This window comes from Pseudophryne corroboree, chromosome 1, assembly GCF_028390025.1.
Source record: "Pseudophryne corroboree isolate aPseCor3 chromosome 1, aPseCor3.hap2, whole genome shotgun sequence".
NCBI classification, from domain to species: Eukaryota; Metazoa; Chordata; class Amphibia; order Anura; family Myobatrachidae; genus Pseudophryne; species Pseudophryne corroboree.
In genome coordinates, this window is record NC_086444.1 from 1,158,917,610 (window position 1) to 1,158,945,276 (window position 27,667).

The window sequence follows — 27,667 nt, forward strand, 5'->3', positions numbered from 1 at the left end:
CGAACTGGTAGGTATAAAAGACAGACCTTTACTTAACACCTTAATTTCTATAGGTGTCAATATTTTGGTTGAAAGATTGATAATCAATTGCGACCCCTCCTCGGAGGTTTTGTCCCTGCTTTGGGACCTGGCTTTCCTCCACGTCTGCCCCCCTCTCCTCGTGGGCGCACCTCGCGGCCTGCCAGTATGGCCCGGGTGCGTACCCCTAAAGGGGCGTCTTGAGTCTGCTGGCCATTTTTAGACAGAGTCTCATCAGCATCACTGGCCGACGTACTAGAATATTGCTGTCTTGATTGTCGTCGCCTATATTGTTGCTGTCTCAGTGGGTTCTGTCTGGGGTTACTGCTGTTAAGCCATAGGTATACTCTATGCTGCGCATAGTCCTGCTGAACACGTACTAATTTTTGCTTTTTGAATTTAATAAGATCAGCCGTATATTTTTCCAGATCACTATTTAACCTAGGAAGCCAGTCAGGTGGAGAGAGTTCAGTGATCTTATGCTCTAATTCAAAAGCTGCTATTTTTTGCTTAGCATTATTCATTTCACGTGCGGACTCCTCGATCACTAACAATAGTAAATCCATAGAACATTTATTTAGGATCGAGATCCATTTTTTGCAGAACGTTACGTCATATCTCCCTATCGTAGGCATATTATGTATGCGAAACCCACGAGGTATCTGCTTGGCTCTAAAATAATCTGATAGGGTCATGCCATGATATTTAAAGTCAATCTCTCTTTTATGTAGTTTAAGCAATTCTTTGTAAATGTCTTCACTGGTATTAACAGCCACTGAATCAAATGCCGGAGTTTTAAATAGGATGTTCTCCGCCTCTGCTTCACTGAAACTTAGTGTGTCAGAATTATCACACTGTAGGAAATGCATTGCGCCCTCCAACAAATGTTCACTTGTGTCTGCCATAATGGATGGTTAAAAGTGATATGGTGCTGTGATATAAGTGCTTGTGCTGAAGTGCTCCGCAAATCCAGTGCGGTATGCGGGTGAGCTGATCCCACGGTGTAAACAGGGGTTGGTATGGTGCCTTGGTCTAAACCACAAAAACTCCTGCGAGTGATGTGTGGTGTATACAACCTGCACAATGACCCGGCACTCCTGCGGTCCCCTCCGCCTGCAAACAGCTGCTCCTGGTGCCCTCCTCGTGGAGAAAGTACTCCGTCATACAAGCAATGTAATGAGGCGGCACTCCGGAGACTTTTCAACGACTTTAATCAGGTGATCTACGTTTCGGGGACGCAGCCCCTTCGTCAGGATGAGTGTATGTAACAAAAAACAGTGTTTAAATACCTATGGGAAGATACTCACACCCGCCGCCTCCAGCCGCGTTGCCCGGTTTCCGGCCGCGTCCTCCCGGTCCCACCGGAAATGACGTCTTGCCGGCCCGTCCAGCTTACGCGTTGTGGCTATGAGGAAGAGAAACCATAGCAACACATAAACAATAAACAATAATGGTAATGTGCCTCCTTTCAGCCAATGCATCATACAAAAAAACAACATAAGTGAATAAATAAGACGATCTGATCCATCTACAAGAATAAAACATAAATATAAATACATCTTATGGTGATCAGAGCGATATAAATGTGCAACAAAGATCATATTAATGCAACAGGCCGTAAGATGCACACTAAAATCATGTCTAATAACAAACTAAATGTGAAAATAATATTTATATATATATTAGTGACATAAAAACTAATATAAGTGACATGATAAAATTTAATTTAACTCCATAAGGCTTTCACACTATTTTAGTTGGGATAAAACCAGTGCATATAATATCTATACTGGCCAAACGACTGTTCATAAAAAGCATCTTAAATTAAGGGCTTCATTAAGCCCTTTGGGAGCAAGTGTGCCTAATGTGTGAATCCAACGTGACTCAAGTTGTAGGAGTTTTTTAGATCTATCTCCACCTCTTAGAGATTTGGGGACCTGATCGATAATTTTATAACGGAGAGTAGCCATATTGTGTTGTTTTTTGGCAAAGTGACGAGCTACTGGCTGCTCGCTATCACCAGCTTTTATGGCTTCACGGATGGCATACCTGTGTTGGGCCATCCTGATCTTAAAGGTACAATCCGTCTTGCACACATATGATAACCCACATGGGCATGTAAGCAAATAGACCACAAATTTCGATTCACAGGACAAATACTGTTTGATGTTATAAGAAATCCCAGTATGTGGATGCAAAAATTTCGTGCCTGGTGTCATATAACTGCACGTTGTGCATCCACTACACCGGTAACATCCCGCTTTTCTGCTAAGGAAATGTTCCTTAGTCACATTGAATTGAGAGATATCGGTTTTCACGACTATATCTCTAATACTGCTGTTATTGGAATAACTGGGTAATAATTTAGAATGGAATGCCTCACCCAACCCCTTATCAGTAGCCACAATGGGCCAGATTTGTTTGGTCTTTTTAGTCAAATAATGGCTACTAGAATTAAAACGGGTAACCCAGGGAAATCTACCCTGTAACTGTTTAGGGGGTTTTTGTTCCAATAGTTGATCTCTTGTGAGACTCAAAGCCCTCTTTCGCGCTGTCATCAACAGTTTAATTGGATAACCTCTATCGAGGAATTTAAGGGTCATATTATGTAAGGCTTGATCCCTCTCCTGTGGATTAGTCGTGATCCGACATACTCTTAAATATTGGGAGAACGGTAGGCTGTGAATGGTAGATCTAGGGTGGGAACTATCATATCTCAACACATTATTCCTGTCTGTAGGTTTCACAAACAGTGATGTGTTGATCATCCCATCAACAAGCGTTATGCAGACATCCAAAAAATTAATGGTTTTACCATCAATTGTTAAAGTTAATTTAATGGGACTATCAGTGGCATTATGTATATCTACTAGTGTTTTGAGGTCATCACCATTATCCTCAAAACCCCCTAAACAGTTACAGGGTAGATTTCCCTGGGTTACCCGTTTTAATTCTAGTAGCCATTATTTGACTAAAAAGACCAAACAAATCTGGCCCATTGTGGCTACTGATAAGGGGTTGGGTGAGGCATTCCATTCTAAATTATTACCCAGTTATTCCAATAACAGCAGTATTAGAGATATAGTCGTGAAAACCGATATCTCTCAATTTAATGTGACTAAGGAACATTTCCTTAGCAGAAAAGCGGGATGTTACCGGTGTAGTGGATGCACAACGTGCAGTTATATGACACCAGGCACGAAATTTTTGCATCCACATACTGGGATTTCTTATAACATCAAACAGTATTTGTCCTGTGAATCGAAATTTGTGGTCTATTTGCTTACATGCCCATGTGGGTTATCATATGTGGGCAAGACGGATTGTACCTTTAAGATCAGGATGGCCCAACACAGGTATGCCATCCGTGAAGCCATAAAAGCTGGTGATAGCGAGCAGCCAGTAGCTCGTCACTTTGCCAAAAAACAACACAATATGGCTACTCTCCGTTATAAAATTATCGATCAGGTCCCCAAATCTCTAAGAGGTGGAGATAGATCTAAAAAACTCCTACAACTTGAGTCACGTTGGATTCACACAGTAGGCACACTTGCTCCCAAAGGGCTTAATGAAGCCCTTAATTTAAGATGCTTTTTATGAACAGTCGTTTGGCCAGTATAGATATTATATGCACTGGTTTTATCCCAACTAAAATAGTGTGAAAGCCTTATGGAGTTAAATTAAATTTTATCATGTCACTTATATTAGTTTTTATGTCACTAATATATATATAAATATTATTTTCACATTTAGTTTGTTATTAGACATGATTTTAGTGTGCATCTTACGGCCTGTTGCATTAATATGATCTTTGTTGCACATTTATATCGCTCTGATCACCATAAGATGTATTTATATTTATGTTTTATTCTTGTAGATGGATCAGATCGTCTTATTTATTCACTTATGTTGTTTTTTTGTATGATGCATTGGCTGAAAGGAGGCACATTACCATTATTGTTTATTGTTTATGTGTTGCTATGGTTTCTCTTCCTCATAGCCACAACGCGTAAGCTGGACGGGCCGGCAAGACGTCATTTCCGGTGGGACCGGGAGGACGCGGCCGGAAACCGGGCAACGCGGCTGGAGGCGGCGGGTGTGAGTATCTTCCCATAGGTATTTAAACACTGTTTTTTGTTACATACACTCATCCTGACGAAGGGGCTGCGTCCCCGAAACGTAGATCACCTGATTAAAGTCGTTGAAAAGTCTCCGGAGTGCCGCCTCATTACATTGCTTGTATGACGGAGTACTTTCTCCACGAGGAGGGCACCAGGAGCAGCTGTTTGCAGGCGGAGGGGACCGCAGGAGTGCCGGGTCATTGTGCAGGTTGTATACACCACACATCACTCGCAGGAGTTTTTGTGGTTTAGACCAAGGCACCATACCAACCCCTGTTTACACCGTGGGATCAGCTCACCCGCATACCGCACTGGATTTGCGGAGCACTTCAGCACAAGCACTTATATCACAGCACCATATCACTTTTAACCATCCATTATGGCAGACACAAGTGAACATTTGTTGGAGGGCGCAATGCATTTCCTACAGTGTGATAATTCTGACACACTAAGTTTCAGTGAAGCAGAGGCGGAGAACATCCTATTTAAAACTCCGGCATTTGATTCAGTGGCTGTTAATACCAGTGAAGACATTTACAAAGAATTGCTTAAACTACATAAAAGAGAGATTGACTTTAAATATCATGGCATGACCCTATCAGATTATTTTAGAGCCAAGCAGATACCTCGTGGGTTTCGCATACATAATATGCCTACGATAGGGAGATATGACGTAACGTTCTGCAAAAAATGGATCTCGATCCTAAATAAATGTTCTATGGATTTACTATTGTTAGTGATCGAGGAGTCCGCACGTGAAATGAATAATGCTAAGCAAAAAATAGCAGCTTTTGAATTAGAGCATAAGATCACTGAACTCTCTCCACCTGACTGGCTTCCTAGGTTAAATAGTGATCTGGAAAAATATACGGCTGATCTTATTAAATTCAAAAAGCAAAAATTAGTACGTGTTCAGCAGGACTATGCGCAGCATAGAGTATACCTATGGCTTAACAGCAGTAACCCCAGACAGAACCCACTGAGACAGCAACAATATAGGCGACGACAATCAAGACAGCAATATTCTAGTACGTCGGCCAGTGATGCTGATGAGACTCTGTCTAAAAATGGCCAGCAGACTCAAGACGCCCCTTTAGGGGTACGCACCCGGGCCATACTGGCAGGCCGCGAGGTGCGCCCACGAGGAGAGGGGGGCAGACGTGGAGGAAAGCCAGGTCCCAAAGCAGGGACAAAACCTCCGAGGAGGGGTCGCAATTGATTATCAATCTTTCAACCAAAATATTGACACCTATAGAAATTAAGGTGTTAAGTAAAGGTCTGTCTTTTATACCTACCAGTTCGGTGGACCCGTTACAGTGGAAGATCGAATCATATAGATTAACACGGTCACTCAAACTAAAGGAGTATTACAACAAGAATTTGAACTCTACCCCGTTGATCGAATCTACCATTCCAGTACAGCTAAAGAAATTAAAGAAATCCACATTTGAACCCATGTCACAAAATCCGTCTATCAGAACTTTTAGTAGAATGATGGAGGGAATGGGGGATGAAGCGTGTGAGAAAACATGCTCTAATATATCCCGGGAAGAATCTGCAGCCCTGAAAAGTCTCGGTAAGAGACAAGACATCATTATTAGGAATGCGGACAAGGGGGGTGCTTTAGTTGTTCTTGATACTGATAAATACAAACTTGAATGTGTAAGATTATTGTCTGATACTGATACCTATGGTAGACTAAGTCAAGATCCTACTTGGCAATTTAAGAGAGAATTAGACAGTATGCTTAAAGATGCAGTCGACCAAGGTATCATTACTCAGCCTGTATGTAAAGCCTTGTCTAGTGATTTTCCGGTTGTACCTGTGTTTTATATAATCCCTAAGGTACATAAAAATCCCCTGGATCCTCCGGGACGACCGATTATTTCGGCCAGGGGGTCGTTATGTGAGCCTTTGTCTGTGTACTGTGATGCTTTTTTACAGCCATGTATCCAGAACACTAGCACACATCTAAAGGATACATCTATGTTGCTCAGGAAATTCCTAGATATGGGTAAATTATCTGAACAGACTAGCCTCGCCACTATAGATGTTACGAGCTTGTATACATGCATACCGCATGGGGCGGGGCTACAAGCTGTCAGGAGGCTTATTACTAATAACCCACTGTATAAAGGTCCTGATATCAATTTTTTCATAGCATTGCTAGAATTCTCCCTTACCCACAATTATTTTCTTTTTGATAAGATCTTTTTCCTACAGCGCACAGGTTGCGCGATGGGATCGGCGGTGGCACCATCCTTCGCCAACTCATATATGTGGGAGGTTGAGAATGATTTATTTTTACACAATAGTGCAATATGTGATAGGATAAATCTTTACTTTCGGTATATAGATGACATCCTTATATTTTGGAAGGATAATGGTGATGACCTCAAAACACTAGTAGATATACATAATGCCACTGATAGTCCCATTAAATTAACTTTAACAATTGATGGTAAAACCATTAATTTTTTGGATGTCTGCATAACGCTTGTTGATGGGATGATCAACACATCACTGTTTGTGAAACCTACAGACAGGAATAATGTGTTGAGATATGATAGTTCCCACCCTAGATCTACCATTCACAGCCTACCGTTCTCCCAATATTTAAGAGTATGTCGGATCACGACTAATCCACAGGAGAGGGATCAAGCCTTACATAATATGACCCTTAAATTCCTCGATAGAGGTTATCCAATTAAACTGTTGATGACAGCGCGAAAGAGGGCTTTGAGTCTCACAAGAGATCAACTATTGGAACAAAAACCCCCTAAACAGTTACAGGGTAGATTTCCCTGGGTTACCCGTTTTAATTCTAGTAGCCATTATTTGACTAAAAAGACCAAACAAATCTGGCCCATTGTGGCTACTGATAAGGGGTTGGGTGAGGCATTCCATTCTAAATTATTACCCAGTTATTCCAATAACAGCAGTATTAGAGATATAGTCGTGAAAACCGATATCTCTCAATTTAATGTGACTAAGGAACATTTCCTTAGCAGAAAAGCGGGATGTTACCGGTGTAGTGGATGCAAAGAAAAAAATAGGCGCAATGAGGTAGCTGTGTGACTAAGCTAAGCGACACAAGTGGCCGACAAAAACACCTGGCCCATCTAGGAGTGGCACTGCAGTGTCACGCAGAATGGCCCTTCAAAAAAATACTCCCGAAACAGCACATGATGCAAAGAAAAAAAGAGGCGCAACGAGGTAGCTGTGTGACTAAGATAAGCGACCCAAGTGGCCGACACAAACATCTGGCCCATCTAGGAGTGGCACTGCAGTGTCACGCAGGATGGCCCTTCAAAAAAATACTCCCCAAACAGCACATGACGCAAAAAAAAAGAGGCGCAATGAGGTAGCTGTGTGACTAAGCTAAACGACCCTAGTGGCCGACACAAACACCTGGCCCATCTAGGAGTGGCACTGCAGTGTCACGCAGGATGGCCCATCAAAAAAATACTCCCCAAACAGCACATGATGCAAAGAAAAAAAGAGGCGCAATGAGGTAGCTGTGTGACTAAGATAAGCGACCCAAGTGGCCGACACAAACATCTGGCCCATCTAGGAGTGGCACTGCAGTGTCAGACAGGAAGACCCATCAAAAAAATTGTCCCCAAACAGCACATGATGCAAAGAAAAAAAGAGGCGCAATGAGGTAGCTGTGTGACTAAGCTAAGCGACCCTAGTGGCCGACACAAACACCTGGCCCATCTAGGAGTGGCACTGCAGTGTCACGCAGGATGGCCCATCAAAAAAATACTCCCCAAACAGCACATGATGCAAAGAAAAAAAGAGGCGCAATGAGGTAGCTGTGTGACTAAGATAAGCGACCCAAGTGGCCGACACAAACATCTGGCCCATCTAGGAGTGGCACTGCAGTGTCAGACAGGATGGCCCTTCAAAAAAATTGTCCCCAAACAGCACATGATGCAAAGAAAAAAAGAGGCGCAATGAGGTAGCTGTGTGACTAAGCTAAGCGACACAAGTGGCCGACACAAACACCTGGCCCATCTAGGAGTGGCACTGCAGTGTCACGCAGAATGGCCCTTCAAAAAAATACTCCCGAAACAGCACATGATGCAAAGAAAAAAAGAGGCGCAATGAGGTAGCTGTGTGACTAAGATAAGCGACCCAAGTGGCCGACACAAACATCTGGCCCATCTAGGCGTGGCACTGCAGTGTCACGCAGGATGGCCCTTCAAAAAAATACTCCCCAAACAGCACATGACGCAAAAAAAAAGAGGCGCAATGAGGTAGCTGTGTGACTAAGCTAAACGACCCTAGTGGCCGACACAAACACCTGGCCCATCTAGGAGTGGCACTGCAGTGTCACGCAGGATGGCCCTTCAAAAAAATACTCCCCAAAACAGCACATGATGCAAAGAAAAAAAGAGGCGCAATGAGGTAGCTGTGTGACTAAGATAAGCGACCCAAGTGGCCGACACAAACATCTGGCCCATCTAGGAGTGGCACTGCAGTGTCAGACAGGATGACCCATCAAAAAAATTGTCCCCAAACAGCACATGATGCAAAGAAAAAAAGAGGCACAATGAGGTAGCTGTGTGACTAAGCTAAGCGACCCAAGTGGCCGACACAAACACCTGGCCCATCTAGGAGTGGCACTGCAGTGTCACGCAGGATGGCCCATCAAAAAAATACTCCCCAAACAGCACATGATGCAAAGAATAAAAGAGGCGCAATGAGGTAGCTGTGTGACTAAGATAAGCGACCCAAGTGGCCGACACAAACATCTGGCCCATCTAGGAGTGGCACTGCAGTGTCAGACAGGATGGCCCTTCAAAAAAATTGTCCCCAAACAGCACATGATGCAAAGAAAAAAAGAGGCGCAATGAGGTAGCTGTGTGACTAAGCTAAGCGACCCAAGTGGCCGACACAAACACCTGGCCCATCTAGGAGTGGCACTGCAGTGTCAGACAGGATGGCCCTTCAAAAAAATTGTCCCCAAACAGCACATGATGCAAAGAAAAAAAGAGGCGCAATGAGGTAGCTGTGTGACTAAGCTAAGCGACCCAAGTGGCCGACACAAACACCTGGCCCATCTAGGAGTGGCACTGCAGTGTCAGACAGGATGGCACTTCACAAAAATAGTCCCCAAACAGCACATGATGCAAAGAAAAAAAGAGGCGCAGCAAGGTCGCTGTGTGACTAAGCTAAGCGACACAAGTGGCCGACACAAACACCTGGCTCATCTAGGAGTGGCACTGCAGTGTCACGCAGGATGGCCCTTCAAAAAAATACTCCCCAATCAGCACATGATGCAAAGAAAAAAGGAGGCGCAATGAGGTAGCTGTGTGACTAAGCTAAGCGACCCTAGTGGCCGACACAAACACCTGGCCCATCTAGGAGTGGCACTGCAGTGTCACGCAGGATGGCCCTTCAAAAAAATACTCCCCAAACAGCACATGATGCAAAGAAAAAAAGAGGCGCAATGAGGTAGCTGTGTGACTAAGATAAGCGACCCAAGTGGCCGACACAAACATCTGGCCCATCTAGGAGTGGCACTGCAGTGTCAGACAGGAAGACCCATCAAAAAAATTGTCCCCAAACAGCACATGATGCAAAGAAAAAAAGAGGCGCAATGAGGTAGCTGTGTGACTAAGCTAAGCGACCCTAGTGGCCGACACAAACACCTGGCCCATCTAGGAGTGGCACTGCAGTGTCACGCAGGATGGCCCATCAAAAAAATACTCCCCAAACAGCACATGATGCAAAGAAAAAAAGAGGCGCAATGAGGTAGCTGTGTGACTAAGATAAGCGACCCAAGTGGCCGACACAAACATCTGGCCCATCTAGGAGTGGCACTGCAGTGTCAGACAGGATGGCCCTTCAAAAAAATTGTCCCCAAACAGCACATGATGCAAAGAAAAAAAGAGGCGCAATGAGGTAGCTGTGTGACTAAGCTAAGCGACACAAGTGGCCGACACAAACACCTGGCCCATCTAGGAGTGGCACTGCAGTGTCACGCAGAATGGCCCTTCAAAAAAATACTCCCGAAACAGCACATGATGCAAAGAAAAAAAGAGGCGCAATGAGGTAGCTGTGTGACTAAGATAAGCGACCCAAGTGGCCGACACAAACATCTGGCCCATCTAGGCGTGGCACTGCAGTGTCACGCAGGATGGCCCTTCAAAAAAATACTCCCCAAACAGCACATGACGCAAAAAAAAAAGAGGCGCAATGAGGTAGCTGTGTGACTAAGCTAAACGACCCTAGTGGCCGACACAAACACCTGGCCCATCTAGGAGTGGCACTGCAGTGTCACGCAGGATGGCCCTTCAAAAAAATACTCCCCAAAACAGCACATGATGCAAAGAAAAAAAGAGGCGCAATGAGGTAGCTGTGTGACTAAGATAAGCGACCCAAGTGGCCGACACAAACATCTGGCCCATCTAGGAGTGGCACTGCAGTGTCAGACAGGATGACCCATCAAAAAAATTGTCCCCAAACAGCACATGATGCAAAGAAAAAAAGAGGCACAATGAGGTAGCTGTGTGACTAAGCTAAGCGACCCAAGTGGCCGACACAAACACCTGGCCCATCTAGGAGTGGCACTGCAGTGTCACGCAGGATGGCCCATCAAAAAAATACTCCCCAAACAGCACATGATGCAAAGAATAAAAGAGGCGCAATGAGGTAGCTGTGTGACTAAGATAAGCGACCCAAGTGGCCGACACAAACATCTGGCCCATCTAGGAGTGGCACTGCAGTGTCAGACAGGATGGCCCTTCAAAAAAATTGTCCCCAAACAGCACATGATGCAAAGAAAAAAAGAGGCGCAATGAGGTAGCTGTGTGACTAAGCTAAGCGACCCAAGTGGCCGACACAAACACCTGGCCCATCTAGGAGTGGCACTGCAGTGTCAGACAGGATGGCCCTTCAAAAAAATTGTCCCCAAACAGCACATGATGCAAAGAAAAAAAGAGGCGCAATGAGGTAGCTGTGTGACTAAGCTAAGCGACCCAAGTGGCCGACACAAACACCTGGCCCATCTAGGAGTGGCACTGCAGTGTCAGACAGGATGGCACTTCACAAAAATAGTCCCCAAACAGCACATGATGCAAAGAAAAAAAGAGGCGCAGCAAGGTCGCTGTGTGACTAAGCTAAGCGACACAAGTGGCCGACACAAACACCTGGCTCATCTAGGAGTGGCACTGCAGTGTCACGCAGGATGGCCCTTCAAAAAAATACTCCCCAATCAGCACATGATGCAAAGAAAAAAGGAGGCGCAATGAGGTAGCTGTGTGACTAAGCTAAGCGACCCTAGTGGCCGACACAAACACCTGGCCCATCTAGGAGTGGCACTGCAGTGTCACGCAGGATGGCCCTTCAAAAAAATACTCCCCAAACAGCACATGATGCAAAGAAAAAAAGAGGCGCAATGAGGTAGCTGTGTGACTAAGATAAGCGACCCAAGTGGCCGACACAAACATCTGGCCCATCTAGGAGTGGCACTGCAGTGTCAGACAGGATGACCCTTCAAAAAAATTGTCCCCAAACAGCACATGATGCAAAAAAAAAAAAAAAAGAGGCGCAATGAGGTAGCTGTGTGACTAAGCTAAGCGACCCTTGTGGCCGACACAAACACCTGGCCCATCTAGGAGTGGCACTGCAGTGTCAGACAGGATGGCCCATCAAAAAAATTGTCCCCAAACAGCACATGATGCAAAGAAAAAACGAGGCGCAATGAGGTAGCTGTGTGACTAAGCTAAGCGACCCAAGTGGTCGACACAAACACCTGGCCCATCTAGGAGTGGCACTGCAGTGTCAGACAGGATGGCACTTCAAAAAAATAGTCCCCAAACAGCACATGATGCAAATAAAAAAAGAGGCGCACCAAGGTTGCTGTGTGACTAAGCTAAGCGACACAAGTGGCCAAAACAAACACCTGGCCCATCTAGGAGTGGCACTGCAGTGTCACGCAGGATGGCCCTTCAAAAAAATACTCCCCAAACAGCACATGATGCAAAGAAAAAAAGAGGCGCAATGAGGTAGCTGTGTGACTAAGCTAAGCGACCCTAGTGGCCGACACAAACACCTGGCCCATCTAGGAGTGGCACTGCAGTGTCACGCAGGATGGCCCTTCAAAAAAATACTCCCCAAACAGCACATGATGCAAAGAAAAAAAGAGGCGCAATGAGGTAGCTGTGTGACTAAGATAAGCGACCCAAGTGGCCGACACAAACATCTGGCCCATCTAGGAGTGGCACTGCAGTGTCAGACAGGATGACCCATCAAAAAAATTGTCCCCAAACAGCACATGATGCAAAGAAAAAAAGAGGCGCAATGAGGTAGCTGTGTGACTAAGCTAAGCGACCCTAGTGGCCAACACAAACACCTGGCCCATCTAGGAGTGGCACTGCAGTGTCACGCAGGATGGCCCATCAAAAAAATACTCCCCAAACAGCACATGATGCAAAGAAAAAAAGAGGCGCAATGAGGTAGCTGTGTGACTAAGATAAGCGACCCAAGTGGCCGACACAAACATCTGGCCCATCTAGGAGTGGCACTGCAGTGTCAGACAGGATGGCCCTTCAAAAAAATTGTCCCCAAACAGCACATGATGCAAAGAAAAAAAGAGGCGCAATGAGGTAGCTGTGTGACTAAGCTAAGCGACACAAGTGGCCGACACAAACACCTGGCCCATCTAGGAGTGGCACTGCAGTGTCACGCAGAATGGCCCTTCAAAAAAATACTCCCGAAACAGCACATGATGCAAAGAAAAAAAGAGGCGCAATGAGGTAGCTGTGTGACTAAGATAAGCGACCCAAGTGGCCGACACAAACATCTGGCCCATCTAGGAGTGGCACTGCAGTGTCACGCAGGATGGCCCTTCAAAAAAATACTCCCCAAACAGCACATGACGCAAAAAAAAAAAGAGGCGCAATGAGGTAGCTGTGTGACTAAGCTAAACGGCCCTAGTGGCCGACACAAACACCTGGCCCATCTAGGAGTGGCACTGCAGTGTCACGCAGGATGGCCCTTCAAAAAAATACTCCCCAAAACAGCACATGATGCAAAGAAAAAAAGAGGCGCAATGAGGTAGCTGTGTGACTAAGATAAGCGACCCAAGTGGCCGACACAAACATCTGGCCCATCTAGGAGTGGCACTGCAGTGTCAGACAGGATGACCCATCAAAAAAATTGTCCCCAAACAGCACATGATGCAAAGAAAAAAAGAGGCGCAATGAGGTAGCTGTGTGACTAAGCTAAGCGACCCTAGTGGCCGACACAAACACCTGGCCCACCTAGGAGTGGCACTGCAGTGTCACGCAGGATGGCCCATCAAAAAAATACTCCCCAAACAGCACATGATGCAAAGAAAAAAAGAGGCGCAATGAGGTAGCTGTGTGACTAAGATAAGCGACCCAAGTGGCCGACACAAACATCTGGCCCATCTAGGAGTGGCACTGCAGTGTCAGACAGGATGGCCCTTCAAAAAAATTGTCCCCAAACAGCACATGATGCAAAGAAAAAAAGAGGCGCAATGAGGTAGCTGTGTGACTAAGCTAAGCGACCCAAGTGGCCGACACAAACACCTGGCCCATCTAGGAGTGTCACTGCAGTGTCAGACAGGATGGCCCTTCAAAAAAATTGTCCCCAAACAGCACATGATGCAAAGAAAAAAAGAGGCGCAATGAGGTAGCTGTGTGACTAAGCTAAGCGATCCAAGTGGCCGACACAAACACCTGGCCCATCTAGGAGTGGCACTGCAGTGTCAGACAGGATGGCACTTCACAAAAATAGTCCCCAAACAGCACATGATGCAAAGAAAAAAAAGAGGTGCAGCAAGGTCGCTGTGTGACTAAGCTAAGCGACACAAGTGGCCGACACAAACACCTGGCTCATCTAGGAGTGGCACTGCAGTGTCACGCTGGATGGCCCTTCAAAAAAATACTCCCCAAACAGCACATGATGCAAAGAAAAAAAGAGGCGCAATGAGGTAGCTGTGTGACTAAGCTAAGCGACCCTAGTGGCCGACACAAACACCTGGCCCATCTAGGAGTGGCACTGCAGTGTCACGCAGGATGGCCCTTCAAAAAAATACTCCCCAAACAGCACATGATGCAAAGAAAAAAAGAGGCGCAATGAGGTAGCTGTGTGACTAAGATAAGCGACCCAAGTGGCCGACACAAACATCTGGCCCATCTAGGAGTAGCACTGCAGTGTCAGACAGGATGACCCTTCAAAAAAATTGTCCCCAAACAGCACATGATGCAAAGAAAAAAAGAGGCGCAATGAGGTAGCTGTGTGACTAAGCTAAGCGACCCTTGTGGCCGACACAAACACCTGGCCCATCTAGGAGTGGCACTGCAGTGTCACGCAGGATGGCCCATCAAAAAAATATTCCCCAAACAGCACATGATGCAAAGAAAAAAAGAGGCGCAATGAGGTAGCTGTGTGACTAAGATAAGCGACCCAAGTGGCCGACACAAACATCTGGCCCATCTAGGAGTGGCACTGCAGTGTCAGACAGGATGACCCTTCAAAAAAATTGTCCCCAAACAGCACATGATGCAAAGAAAAAAAGAGGCGCAATGAGGTAGCTGTGTGACTAAGCTAAGCGACACAAGTGGCCGACACAAACACCTGGCCCATCTAGGAGTGGCACTGCAGTGTCACGCAGAATGGCCCTTCAAAAAAATACTCCCGAAACAGCACATGATGCAAAGAAAAAAAGAGGCGCAATGAGGTAGCTGTGTGACTAAGATAAGCGACCCAAGTGGCCGACACAAACATCTGGCCCATCTAGGAGTGGCACTGCAGTATCACGCAGGATGGCCCTTCAAAAAAATACTCCCCAAACAGCACATGACGCAAAAAAAAAAAGAGGCGCAATGAGGTAGCTGTGTGACTAAGCTAAACGACCCTAGTGGCCGACACAAACACCTGGCCCATCTAGGAGTGGCACTGCAGTGTCACGCAGGATGGCCCTTCAAAAAAATACTCCCCAAAACAGCACATGATGCAAAGAAAAAAAGAGGCGCAATGAGGTAGCTGTGTGACTAAGATAAGCGACCCAAGTGGCCGACACAAACATCTGGCCCATCTAGGAGTGGCACTGCAGTGTCAGACAGGATGACCCATCAAAAAAATTGTCCCCAAACAGCACATGATGCAAAGAAAAAAAGAGGCGCAATGAGGTAGCTGTGTGACTAAGTTAAGCGACCCTAGTGGCCGACACAAACACCTGGCCCACCTTGGAGTGGCACTGCAGTGTCACGCAGGATGGCCCATCAAAAAAATACTCCCCAAACAGCACATGATGCAAAGAAAAAAAGAGGCGCAATGAGGTAGCTGTGTGACTAAGCTAAGCGACCCAAGTGGCCGACACAAACACCTGGCCCATCTAGGAGTGTCACTGCAGTGTCAGACAGGATGGCCCTTCAAAAAAATTGTCCCCAAACAGCACATGATGCAAAGAAAAAAAGAGGCGCAATGAGGTAGCTGTGTGACTAAGCTAAGCGATCCAAGTGGCCGACACAAACACCTGGCCCATCTAGGAGTGGCACTGCAGTGTCAGACAGGATGGCACTTCACAAAAATAGTCCCCAAACAGCACATGATGCAAAGAAAAAAAAGAGGTGCAGCAAGGTCGCTGTGTGACTAAGCTAAGCGACACAAGTGGCCGACACAAACACCTGGCTCATCTAGGAGTGGCACTGCAGTGTCACGCAGGATGGCCCTTCAAAAAAATACTCCCCAAACAGCACATGATGCAAAGAAAAAAAGAGGCGCAATGAGGTAGCTGTGTGACTAAGCTAAGCGACCCTAGTGGCCGACACAAACACCTGGCCCATCTAGGAGTGGCACTGCAGTGTCACGCAGGATGGCCCTTCAAAAAAATACTCCCCAAACAGCACATGATGCAAAGAAAAAAAGAGGCGCAATGAGGTAGCTGTGTGACTAAGATAAGCGACCCAAGTGGCCGACACAAACATCTGGCCCATCTAGGAGTGGCACTGCAGTGTCAGACAGGATGACCCTTCAAAAAAATTGTCCCCAAACAGCACATGATGCAAAGAAAAAAAGAGGCGCAATGAGGTAGCTGTGTGACTAAGCTAAGCGACCCTTGTGGCCGACACAAACACCTGGCCCATCTAGGAGTGGCACTGCAGTGTCACGCAGGATGGCCCATCAAAAAAATATTCCCCAAACAGCACATGATGCAAAGAAAAAAAGAGGCGCAATGAGGTAGCTGTGTGACTAAGATAAGCGACCCAAGTGGCCGACACAAACATCTGGCCCATCTAGGAGTGGCACTGCAGTGTCAGACAGGATGGCCCTTCAAAAAAATGTCCCCAAACAGCACATGATGCAAAGAAAAAAAGAGGCGCAATGAGGTAGCTGTGTGACTAAGCTAAGCGACCCAAGTGGCCGACACAAACACCTGGCCCATCTAGGAGTGGCACTGCAGTGTCAGACAGGATGGCCCTTCAAAAAAATTGTCCCCAAACAGCACATGATGCAAAGAAAAAACGAGGCGCAATGAGGTAGCTGTGTGACTAAGCTAAGCGACCCAAGTGGTCGACACATACACCTGGCCCATCTAGGAGTGGCACTGCAGTGTCAGACAGGATGGCACTTCAAAAAAATAGTCCCCAAACAGCACATGATGCAAATAAAAAAAGAGGCGCACCAAGGTTGCTGTGTGACTAAGCTAAGCGACACAAGTGGCCAAAACAAACACCTGGCCCATCTAGGAGTGGCACTGCAGTGTCAGACAGGATGGCCCTTCAAAAAAATTGTCCCCAAACAGCACATGATGCAAAGAAAAAAAGAGGCGCAATGAGGTAGCTGTGTGACTAAGCTAAGCGACACAAGTGGCCGACACAAACACCTGGCCCATCTAGGAGTGGCACTGCAGTGTCACGCAGAATGGCCCTTCAAAAAAATACTCCCGAAACAGCACATGATGCAAAGAAAAAAAGAGGCGCAATGAGGTAGCTGTGTGACTAAGATAAGCGACCCAAGTGGCCGACACAAACATCTGGCCCATCTAGGAGTGGCACTGCAGTGTCACGCAGGATGGCCCTTCAAAAAAATACTCCCCAAACAGCACATGACGCAAAAAAAAAAAGAGGCGCAATGAGGTAGCTGTGTGACTAAGCTAAACGACCCTAGTGGCCGACACAAACACCTGGCCCATCTAGGAGTGGCACTGCAGTGTCACGCAGGATGGCCCTTCAAAAAAATACTCCCCAAAACAGCACATGATGCAAAGAAAAAAAGAGGCGCAATGAGGTAGCTGTGTGACTAAGATAAGCGACCCAAGTGGCCGACACAAACATCTGGCCCATCTAGGAGTGGCACTGCAGTGTCAGACAGGATGACCCATCAAAAAAATTGTCCCCAAACAGCACATGATGCAAAGAAAAAAAGAGGCGCAATGAGGTAGCTGTGTGACTAAGCTAAGCGACCCTAGTGGCCGACACAAACACCTGGCCCACCTAGGAGTGGCACTGCAGTGTCACGCAGGATGGCCCATCAAAAAAATACTCCCCAAACAGCACATGATGCAAAGAAAAAAAGAGGCGCAATGAGGTAGCTGTGTGACTAAGCTAAGCGACCCAAGTGGCCGACACAAACACCTGGCCCATCTAGGAGTGTCACTGCAGTGTCAGACAGGATGGCCGTTCAAAAAAATTGTCCCCAAACAGCACATGATGCAAAGAAAAAAAGAGGCGCAATGAGGTAGCTGTGTGACTAAGCTAAGCGACCCAAGTGGCCGACACAAACACCTGGCCCATCTAGGAGTGGCACTGCAGTGTCAGACAGGATGGCACTTCACAAAAATAGTCCCCAAACAGCACATGATGCAAAGAAAAAAAGAGGCGCAGCAAGGTCGCTGTGTGACTAAGCTAAGCGACACAAGTGGCCGACACAAACACCTGGCTCATCTAGGAGTGGCACTGCAGTGTCACGCAGGATGGCCCTTCAAAAAAATACTCCCCAAACAGCACATGATGCAAAGAAAAAAAGAGGCGCAATGAGGTAGCTGTGTGACTAAGCTAAGCGACCCTAGTGGCCGACACAAACACCTGGCCCATCTAGGAGTGGCACTGCAGTGTCACGCAGGATGGCCCTTCAAAAAAATACTCCCCAAAACAGCACATGATGCAAAGAAAAAAAGAGGCGCAATGAGGTAGCTGTGTGACTAAGATAAGCGACCCAAGTGGCCGACACAAACATCTGGCCCATCTAGGAGTGGCACTGCAGTGTCAGACAGGATGGCCCTTCAAAAAAATTGTCCCCAAACAGCACATGATGCAAAGAAAAAAAGAGGCGCAATGAGGTAGCTGTGTGACTGAGCTAAGCGACCCAAGTGGCCGACACAAACACCTGGCCCATCTAGGAGTGTCACTGCAGTGTCAGACAGGATGGCCCTTCAAAAAAATTGTCCCCAAACAGCACATGATGCAAAGAAAAAAAGAGGCGCAATGAGGTAGCTGTGTGACTAAGCTAAGCGACCCAAGTGGCCGACACAAACACCTGGCCCATCTAGGAGTGGCACTGCAGTGTCAGACATGATGGCACTTCACAAAAATAGTCCCCAAACAGCACATGATGCAAAGAAAAAAAGAGGCGCAGCAAGGTCGCTGTGTGACTAAGCTAAGCGACACAAGTGGCCGACACAAACACCTGGCTCATCTAGGAGTGGCACTGCAGTGTCACGCTTGATGGCCTTTCAAAAAAATACTCCCCAAACAGCACATGATGCAAAGAAAAAAAGAGGCGCAATGAGGTAGCTGTGTGACTAAGCTAAGCGACCCTAGTGGCCGACACAAACACCTGGCCCATCTAGGAGTGGCACTGCAGTGTCACGCAGGATGGCCCTTCAAAAAAATACTCCCCAAACAACACATGATGCAAAGAAAAAAAGAGGCGCAATGAGGTAGCTGTGTGACTAATATAAGCGACCCAAGTGGCCGACACAAACATCTGGCCCATCTAGGAGTGGCACTGCAGTGTCAGACAGGATGACCCTTCAAAAAAATTGTCCCCAAACAGCACATGATGCAAAGAAAAAAAGAGGCGCAATGAGGTAGCTGTGTGACTAAGCTAAGCGACCCTTGTGGCCGACACAAACACCTGGCCCATCTAGGAGTGTCACTGCAGTGTCACGCAGGATGGCCCATCAAAAAAATATTCCCCAAACAGCACATGATGCAAAGAAAAAAAGAGGCGCAATGAGGTAGCTGTGTGACTAAGATAAGCGACCCAAGTGGCCGACACAAACATCTGGCCCATCTAGGAGTGGCACTGCAGTGTCAGACAGGATGGCCCTTCAAAAAAATGTCCCCAAACAGCACATGATGCAAAGAAAAAAAGAGGCGCAATGAGGTAGCTGTGTGACTAAGCTAAGCGACACAAGTGGCCGACACAAACACCTGGCCCATCTAGGAGTTGCACTGCAGTGTCACGCAGAATGGCCCTTCAAAAAAATACTCCCGAAACAGCACATGATGCAAAGAAAAAAAGAGGCGCAATGAGGTAGCTGTGTGACTAAGATAAGCGACCCAAGTGGCCGACACAAACATCTGGCCCATCTAGGAGTGGCACTGCAGTGTCACGCAGGATGGCCCTTCAAAAAAATACTCCCCAAACAGCACATGACGCAAAAAAAAAAAGAGGCGCAATGAGGTAGCTGTGTGACTAAGCTAAACGACCCTAGTGGCCGACACAAACACCTGGCCCATCTAGGAGTGGCACTGCAGTGTCACGCAGGATGGCCCTTCAAAAAAATACTCCCCAAAACAGCACATGATGCAAAGAAAAAAAGAGGCGCAATTAGGTAGCTGTGTGACTAAGATAAGCGACCCAAGTGGCCGACACAAACATCTGGCCCATCTAGGAGTGGCACTGCAGTGTCAGACAGGATGACCCATCAAAAAAATTGTCCCCAAGCAGCACATGATGCAAAGAAAAAAAGAGGCGCAATGAGGTAGCTGTGTGACTAAGATAAGCGACCCTAGTGGCCGACACAAACACCTGGCCCATCTAGGAGTGGCACTGCAGTGTCACGCAGGATGGCCCATCAAAAAAATACTCCCCGAACAGCACATGATGCAAAGAAAAAAAGAGGCGCAATGAGGTAGCTGTGTGACTAAGATAAGCGACCCAAGTGGCCGACACAAACATCTGGCCCATCTAGGAGTGGCACTGCAGTGTCAGACAGGATGGCACTTCACAAAAATAGTCCCCAAACAGCACATGATGCAAAGAAAAAAAGAGGCGCAGCAAGGTCGCTGTGTGACTAAGCTAAGCGACACAAGTGGCCGACACAAACACCTGGCTCATCTAGGAGTGGCACAGCAGTGTCACGCAGGATGGCCCTTCAAAAAAATACTCCCCAAACAGCACATGATGCAAAGAAAAAAAGAGGCGCAATGAGGTAGCTGTGTGACTAAGCTAAGCGACCCTAGTGGCCGACACAAACACCTGGCCCATCTAGGAGTGGCACTGCAGTGTCACGCAGGATGGCCCTTCAAAAAAATACTCCCCAAACAGCACATGATGCAAAGAAAAAAAGAGTCGCAATGAGGTAGCTGTGTGACTAAGATAAGCGACCCAAGTGGCCGACCCAAACATCTGGCCCATCTAGGAGTGGCACTGCAGTGTCAGACAGGATGACCCTTCAAAAAAATTGTCCCCAAACAGCACATGATGCAAAGAAAAAAAGAGGCGCAATGAGGTAGCTGTGTGACTAAGCTAAGCGACCCTTGTGGCCGACACAAACACCTGGCCCATCTAGGAGTGGCACTGCAGTGTCACGCAGGATGGCCCATCAAAAAAATATTCCCCAAACAGCACATGATGCAAAGAAAAAAAGAGGCGCAATGAGGTAGCTGTGTGACTAAGATAAGCGACCCAAGTGGCCGACACAAACATCTGGCCCATCTAGGAGTGGCACTGCAGTGTCAGACAGGATGGCCCTTCAAAAAAATGTCCCCAAACAGCACATGATGCAAAGAAAAAAAGAGGCGCAATGAGGTAGCTGTGTGACTAAGCTAAGCGACCCAAGTGGCCGACACAAACACCTGGCCCATCTAGGAGTGGCACTGCAGTGTCAGACAGGATGGCCCTTCAAAAAAATTGTCCCCAAACAGCACATGATGCAAAGAAAAAAAGAGGCGCAATGAGGTAGCTGTGTGACTAAGCTAAGCGACCCAAGTGGCCGACACAAACACCTGGCCCATCTAGGAGTGGCACTGCAGTGTCAGACAGGATGGCACTTCAAAAAAATAGTCCCCAAACAGCACATGATGCAAATAAAAAAAGAGGCACACCAAGGTTACTGTGTGACTAAGCTAAGCGACACAAGTGGCCAAAACAAACACCTGGCCCATCTAGGAGTGGCACTGCAGTGTCACGCAGGATGGCCCTTCAAAAATATACTCCCCAAACAGCACATGATGCAAAGAAAAAAAGAGGCGCAATGAGGTAGCTGTGTGACTAAGCTAAGCGACTCTAGTGGCCGACACAAACACCTGGCCCATCTAGGAGTGGCACTGCAGTGTCACGCAGGATGGCCCTTCAAAAAAATACTCCCCAAACAGCACATGATGCAAAGAAAAAAAGAGGCGCAATGAGGTAGCTGTGTGACTAAGATAAGCGACCCAAGTGGCCGACACAAACATCTGGCCCATCTAGGAGTGGCACTGCAGTGTCACGCAGGATGGCCCTTCAAAAAAATACTCCCCAAACAGCACATGATGCAAAGAAAAATGAAAGAAAAAAGAGGTGCAAGATGGAATTGTCCTTGGGCCCTCCCACCCACCCTTATGTTGTATAAACAGGACATGCACACTTTAACGAACCCATCATTTCAGTGTCTGCCACACGACTGTGCCTGAAATGACTGGTTGGTTTGGGCCCCCACCAAAAAAGAAGCAATCAATCTCTCCTTGCACAAACTGGCTCTACAGAGGCAAGATGTCCACCTCCTCCTCATCGTCCGATTCATCACCCCTTTCACTGTGTACATCCCCCTCCTAACAGATCGGGTTCGGTTTCTTTGAATCCGAACCCGCACGAACTTCACTTTTTTTTTCACGGGTCCGAGCGACTCGGATCTTCCCGCCTTGCTCGGTTAGCCCGAGCGCGCCCGAACGTCATCATGACGCTGTCGGATTCTCGCGAGACTCGGATTCTATATAAGGAGCCGCGCGTCGCCGCCATTTTCACACGTGCATTGAGATTGATAGGGAGAGGACGTGGCTGGCGTCCTCTCCATTTAGATTAGATTTAGAAGAGAGAGAGAGAGAGAGATTGCTGTGATACTGTAGATTAGAAGAGAGTGCAGAGTGCAGACAGAGTTTAGTGACTGACGACCACAGTGACCAGTGACCACCAGAGACAGTGCAGTTGTTTGTTTTATTTAATATATCCGTTCTCTGCCTGAAAAAAACGATACACAGTCACACAGTGACTCAGTCTGTGTGCACTGCTCAGCCCAGTGTGCTGCACATCAATGTATTGTATATAAAGCTTATAATTGTGGGGGAGACTGGGGAGCACTGCAGGTTGTTATAGCAGGAGCCAGGAGTACATGATAAATAATATTATATTAAAATTAAACAGTGCACACTTTTGCTGCAGGAGTGCCACTGCCAGTGTGACTAGTGGTGACCAGTGCCTGACCACCAGTATATTAGTAGTATTGTATACTATCTCTTTATCAACCAGTCTATATTAGCAGCAGACACAGTACAGTGCGGTAGTTCACGGCTGTGGCTACCTCTGTGTCGGCACTCGGCAGGCAGTCCGTCCATCCATAATTGTATTATATACCACCTAACCGTGGTTATTTTTTTCTTTCTTTATACCGTCGTCATAGTCATACTAGTTGTTACGAGTATACTACTATCTCTTTATCAACCAGTGTACAGTGCGGTAGTTCACGGCTGTGGCTACCTCTGTGTCGGAACTCGGCAGGCAGTCCGTCCATCCATAATTGTATTATAATATATACCACCTAACCGTGGTTTTTTTTTCGTTCTTTATACCGTCGTCATACTAGTTGTTACGAGTATACTACTATCTCTTTATCAACCAGTGTACAGTGCGGTAGTTCACGGCTGTGGCTACCTCTGTGTCGGAACTCGGCAGGCAGTCCGTCCATCCATAATTGTATTATAATATATACCACCTAACCGTGGTTTTTTTTTCGTTCTTTATACCGTCGTCATACTAGTTGTTACGAGTATACTACTATCTCTTTATCAACCAGTGTACAGTGCGGTAGTTCACGGCTGTGGCTACCTCTGTGTCGGCACTCGGCAGGCAGTCCGTCCAACCATAATTGTATTATATACCACCTAACCGTGGTTTTTTTTTCATTCTTTATACCGTCGTCATACTAGTTGTTACGAGTATACTACTATCTCTTTATCAACCAGTGTACAGTGCGGTAGTTCACGGCTGTGGCTACCTCTGTGTCGGCACTCGGCAGGCAGTCCGTCCAACCATAATTGTATTATATACCACCTAACCGTGGTTTTTTTTTCATTCTTTATACCGTCGTCATACTAGTTGTTACGAGTATACTACTATCTCTTTATCAACCAGTGTACAGTGCGGTAGTTCACGGCTGTGGCTACCTCTGTGTCGGCACTCGGCAGCCCGTCCATAATTGTATATACCAGTGACCTAACCGTGGTTTTTTTTTCTTTCTTTATACATACATACTAGTTACGAGTATACTATCTCTTTATCAACCAGTCTATATATTAGCAGCAGACACAGTACAGTGCGGTAGTTCACGGCTGTGGCTACCTCTGTGTCGGCACTCGGCAGCCTGTCCATAATTGTATATACCAGTGACCTAACCGTGGTTTTTTTTTCTTTCTTTATACATACATACTAGTTACGAGTATACTATCTCTTTATCAACCAGTCTATATATTAGCAGCAGACACAGTACAGTGCGGTAGTTCACGGCTGTGGCTACCTCTGTGTCGGCACTCGGCAGCCCGTCCATAATTGTATATACCAGTGACCTAACCGTGGTTTTTTTTTCTTTCTTTATACATACATACTAGTTACGAGTATACTATCTCTTTATCAACCAGTCTATATATTAGCAGCAGACACAGTACAGTGCGGTAGTTCACGGCTGTGGCTACCTCTGTGTCGGCACTCCGCAGCCCGTCCATAATTGTATATACCAGTGACCTAACCGTGGTTTTTTTTTCTTTCTTTATACATACATACTAGTTACGAGTATACTATCTCTTTATCAACCAGTCTATATATTAGCAGCAGACACAGTACAGTGCGGTAGTTCACGGCTGTGGCTACCTCTGTGTCGGCACTCGGCAGCCTGTCCATAATTGTATATACCAGTGACCTAACCGTGGTTTTTTTTTCTTTCTTTATACATACATACTAGTTACGAGTATACTATCTCTTTATCAACCAGTCTATATATTAGCAGCAGACACAGTACAGTGCGGTAGTTCACGGCTGTGGCTACCTCTGTGTCGGCACTCGGCAGCCCGTCCATAATTGTATATACCAGTGACCTAACCGTGGTTTTTTTTTTCTTTCTTTATACATACATACTAGTTACGAGTATACTATCTCTTTATCAACCAGTCTATATATTAGCAGCAGACACAGTACAGTGCGGTAGTTCACGGCTGTGGCTACCTCTGTGTCGGCACTCGGCAGCCCGTCCATAATTGTATACTAGTATCCAATCCATCCATCTGCATTGTTTACCTGAGGTGCCTTTTAGTTGTGCCTATTAAAATATGGAGAACAAAAATGTTGAGGTTCCAAAATTAGGGAAAGATCAAGATCCACTTCCACCTCGTGCTGAAGCTGCTGCCACTAGTCATGGCCGAGACGATGAAATGCCAGCAACGTCGTCTGCCAAGGCCGATGCCCAATGGCATAGTACAGAGCATGTCAAAACCAAAACACCAAATATCAGTAAAAAAAGGACTCCAAAACCTAAAATAAAATTGTCTTAATCTTACTCACACAGTCAGCTACCTCATTGCGCCTCTTTTTTTCTTTGCGTCATGTGCTGTTTGGGGAGGGTTTTTTGGAAGGGACATCCTGCGTGACACTGCAGTGCCACTCCTAGATGGGCCCGGTGTTTGTGTCGGCCACTAGGGTCGCTAATCTTACTCACACAGCTACCTCATTGCGCCTCTTTTTTTCTTTGCGTCATGTGCTGTTTGGGGAGGGTTTTTTGGAAGGGACATCCTGCGTGACACTGCAGTGCCACTCCTAGATGGGCCCGGTGTTTGTGTCGGCCACTAGGGTCGCTAATCTTACTCACACAGTCAGCTGCCTCATTGCGCCTCTTTTTTTCTTTGCGTCATGTGCTGTTTGGGGAGGGTTTTTTGGAAGGGCCATCCTGCGTGACACTGCAGTGCCACTCCTAGATGGGCCCGGTGTTTGTGTCGGCCACTAGGGTCGCTAATCTTACTCACACAGTCAGCTACCTCATTGCGCCTCTTTTTTTCTTTGCGTCATGTGCTGTTTGGGGAGGGTTTTTTGGAAGGGCCATCCTGCGTGACACTGCAGTGCCACTCCTAGATGGGCCCGGTGTTTGTGTCGGCCACTAGGGTCGCTAATCTTACTCACACAGCTACCTCATTGCGCCTCTTTTTTTCTTTGCGTCATGTGCTGTTTGGGGAGGGTTTTTTGGAAGGGACATCCTGCGTGACACTGCAGTGCCACTCCTAGATGGGCCCGGTGTTTGTGTCGGCCACTAGGGTCGCTTATCTTACTCACACAGCGACCTCGGTGCAAATTTTAGGACTAAAAATAATATTGTGAGGTGTGAGGTATTCAGAATAGACTGAAAATGAGTGTAAATTATGGTTTTTGAGGTTAATAATACTTTGGGATCAAAATGACCCCCAAATTCTATGATTTAAGCTGTTTTTTAGTGTTTTTGGAAAAAAACACCCGAATCCAAAACACACCCGAATCCGACAAAAATAATTCGGTGAGGTTTTGCCAAAACGCGTTCGAACCCAAAACACGGCCGCGGAACCGAACCCAAAACCAAAACACAAAACCCGAAAAATTTCAGGCGCTCATCTCTATTAATATGTCCCCACTGGAATCCACCATCTCAGGTCCCCGTGTACTTTCTGGAGGCAATTGCTGCTGGTGAATGTCTCCACGGAGGAATTTATTATAATTCATTTTAATGAACATCATCTTCTCCACATTTTCTGGAAGTAACCTCGTACGCCGATTGCTGACAAGGTGAGCGGCGGCACTAAACACTCTTTTGGAGTACACACTGGAGGGAGGGCAACTTAGGTAGAATAAAGCCAGTTTCTGCAAGGGCCTCCAAATTGCCTCTTTTTCCTGCCAGTATACGTACGGACTGTCTGACGTGCCTACTTGGATGCGGTCACTCATATAATCCTCCACCATTCTTTCAATGGTGAGAGAATCATATGCAGTGACAGTAGACGACATGTCAGTAATCGTTGGCAGGTCCTTCAGTCCGGACCAGATGTCAGCACTCGCTCCAGACTGCCCTGCATCACCGCCAGCGGGTGGGCTCGGAATTCTTAGCCTTTTCCTCGCAGCCCCAGTTGCGGGAGAATGTGAAGGAGGAGCTGTTGACGGGTCACGTTCCGCTTGACTTGACAATTTTCTCACCAGCAGGTCTTTGAACCCCTGCAGACTTGTGTCTGCCGGAAAGAGAGATACAATGTAGGTTTTAAATCTAGGATCGAGCACGGTGGCCAAAATGTAGTGCTCTGATTTCAACAGATTGACCACCCATGAATCCTGGTTAAGCGAATGAAGGGCTCCATCCACAAGTCCCACATGCCTAGCGGAATCGCTCTGTTTTAGCTCCTCCTTCAATGTCTCCAGCTTCTTCTGCAAAAGCCTGATGAGGGGAATGACCTGACTCAGGCTGGCAGTGTCTGAACTGACTTCACGTGTGGCAAGTTCAAAGGGTTGCAGAACCTTGCACAACGTTGAAATCATTCTCCACTGCGCTTGAGACAGGTGCATTCCACTTCCTTTGCCTATATCGTGGCCAGATGTATAGGCTTGAATGGCCTTTTGCTGCTCCTCCATCCTCTGAAGCATATAGAGGGTTGAATTTCACCTCGTTACCACCTCCTGCTTCAGATAATGGCAGGGCAGGTATTTTTGGTGGTGCTCCAGTCTTCTGTACGCGGTGCCTGAACGCCGAAAGTGGCCCGCAATTCTTCGGCCACCGACAGCATCTCTTGCACGCCCCTGTCGTTTTTTAAATAATTCTGCACCACCAAATTCAAGGTATGTGCAAAACATGGGACGTGCAGGAATTTGCCCAGATGTAATGCACGCACAATATTGCTGGCGTTGTCCGATGTCACAAATCCCCAGGAGAGTCCAATTGGGGTAAGCCATTCTGCGATGATCTTCCTCAGTTGCCGTAAGAGGTTTTCAGCTGTGTGCGTATTCTGGAAAGCGGTGATACAAAGCGTAGCCTGCCTAGGAACGATTTGGCGTTTGCGAGATGC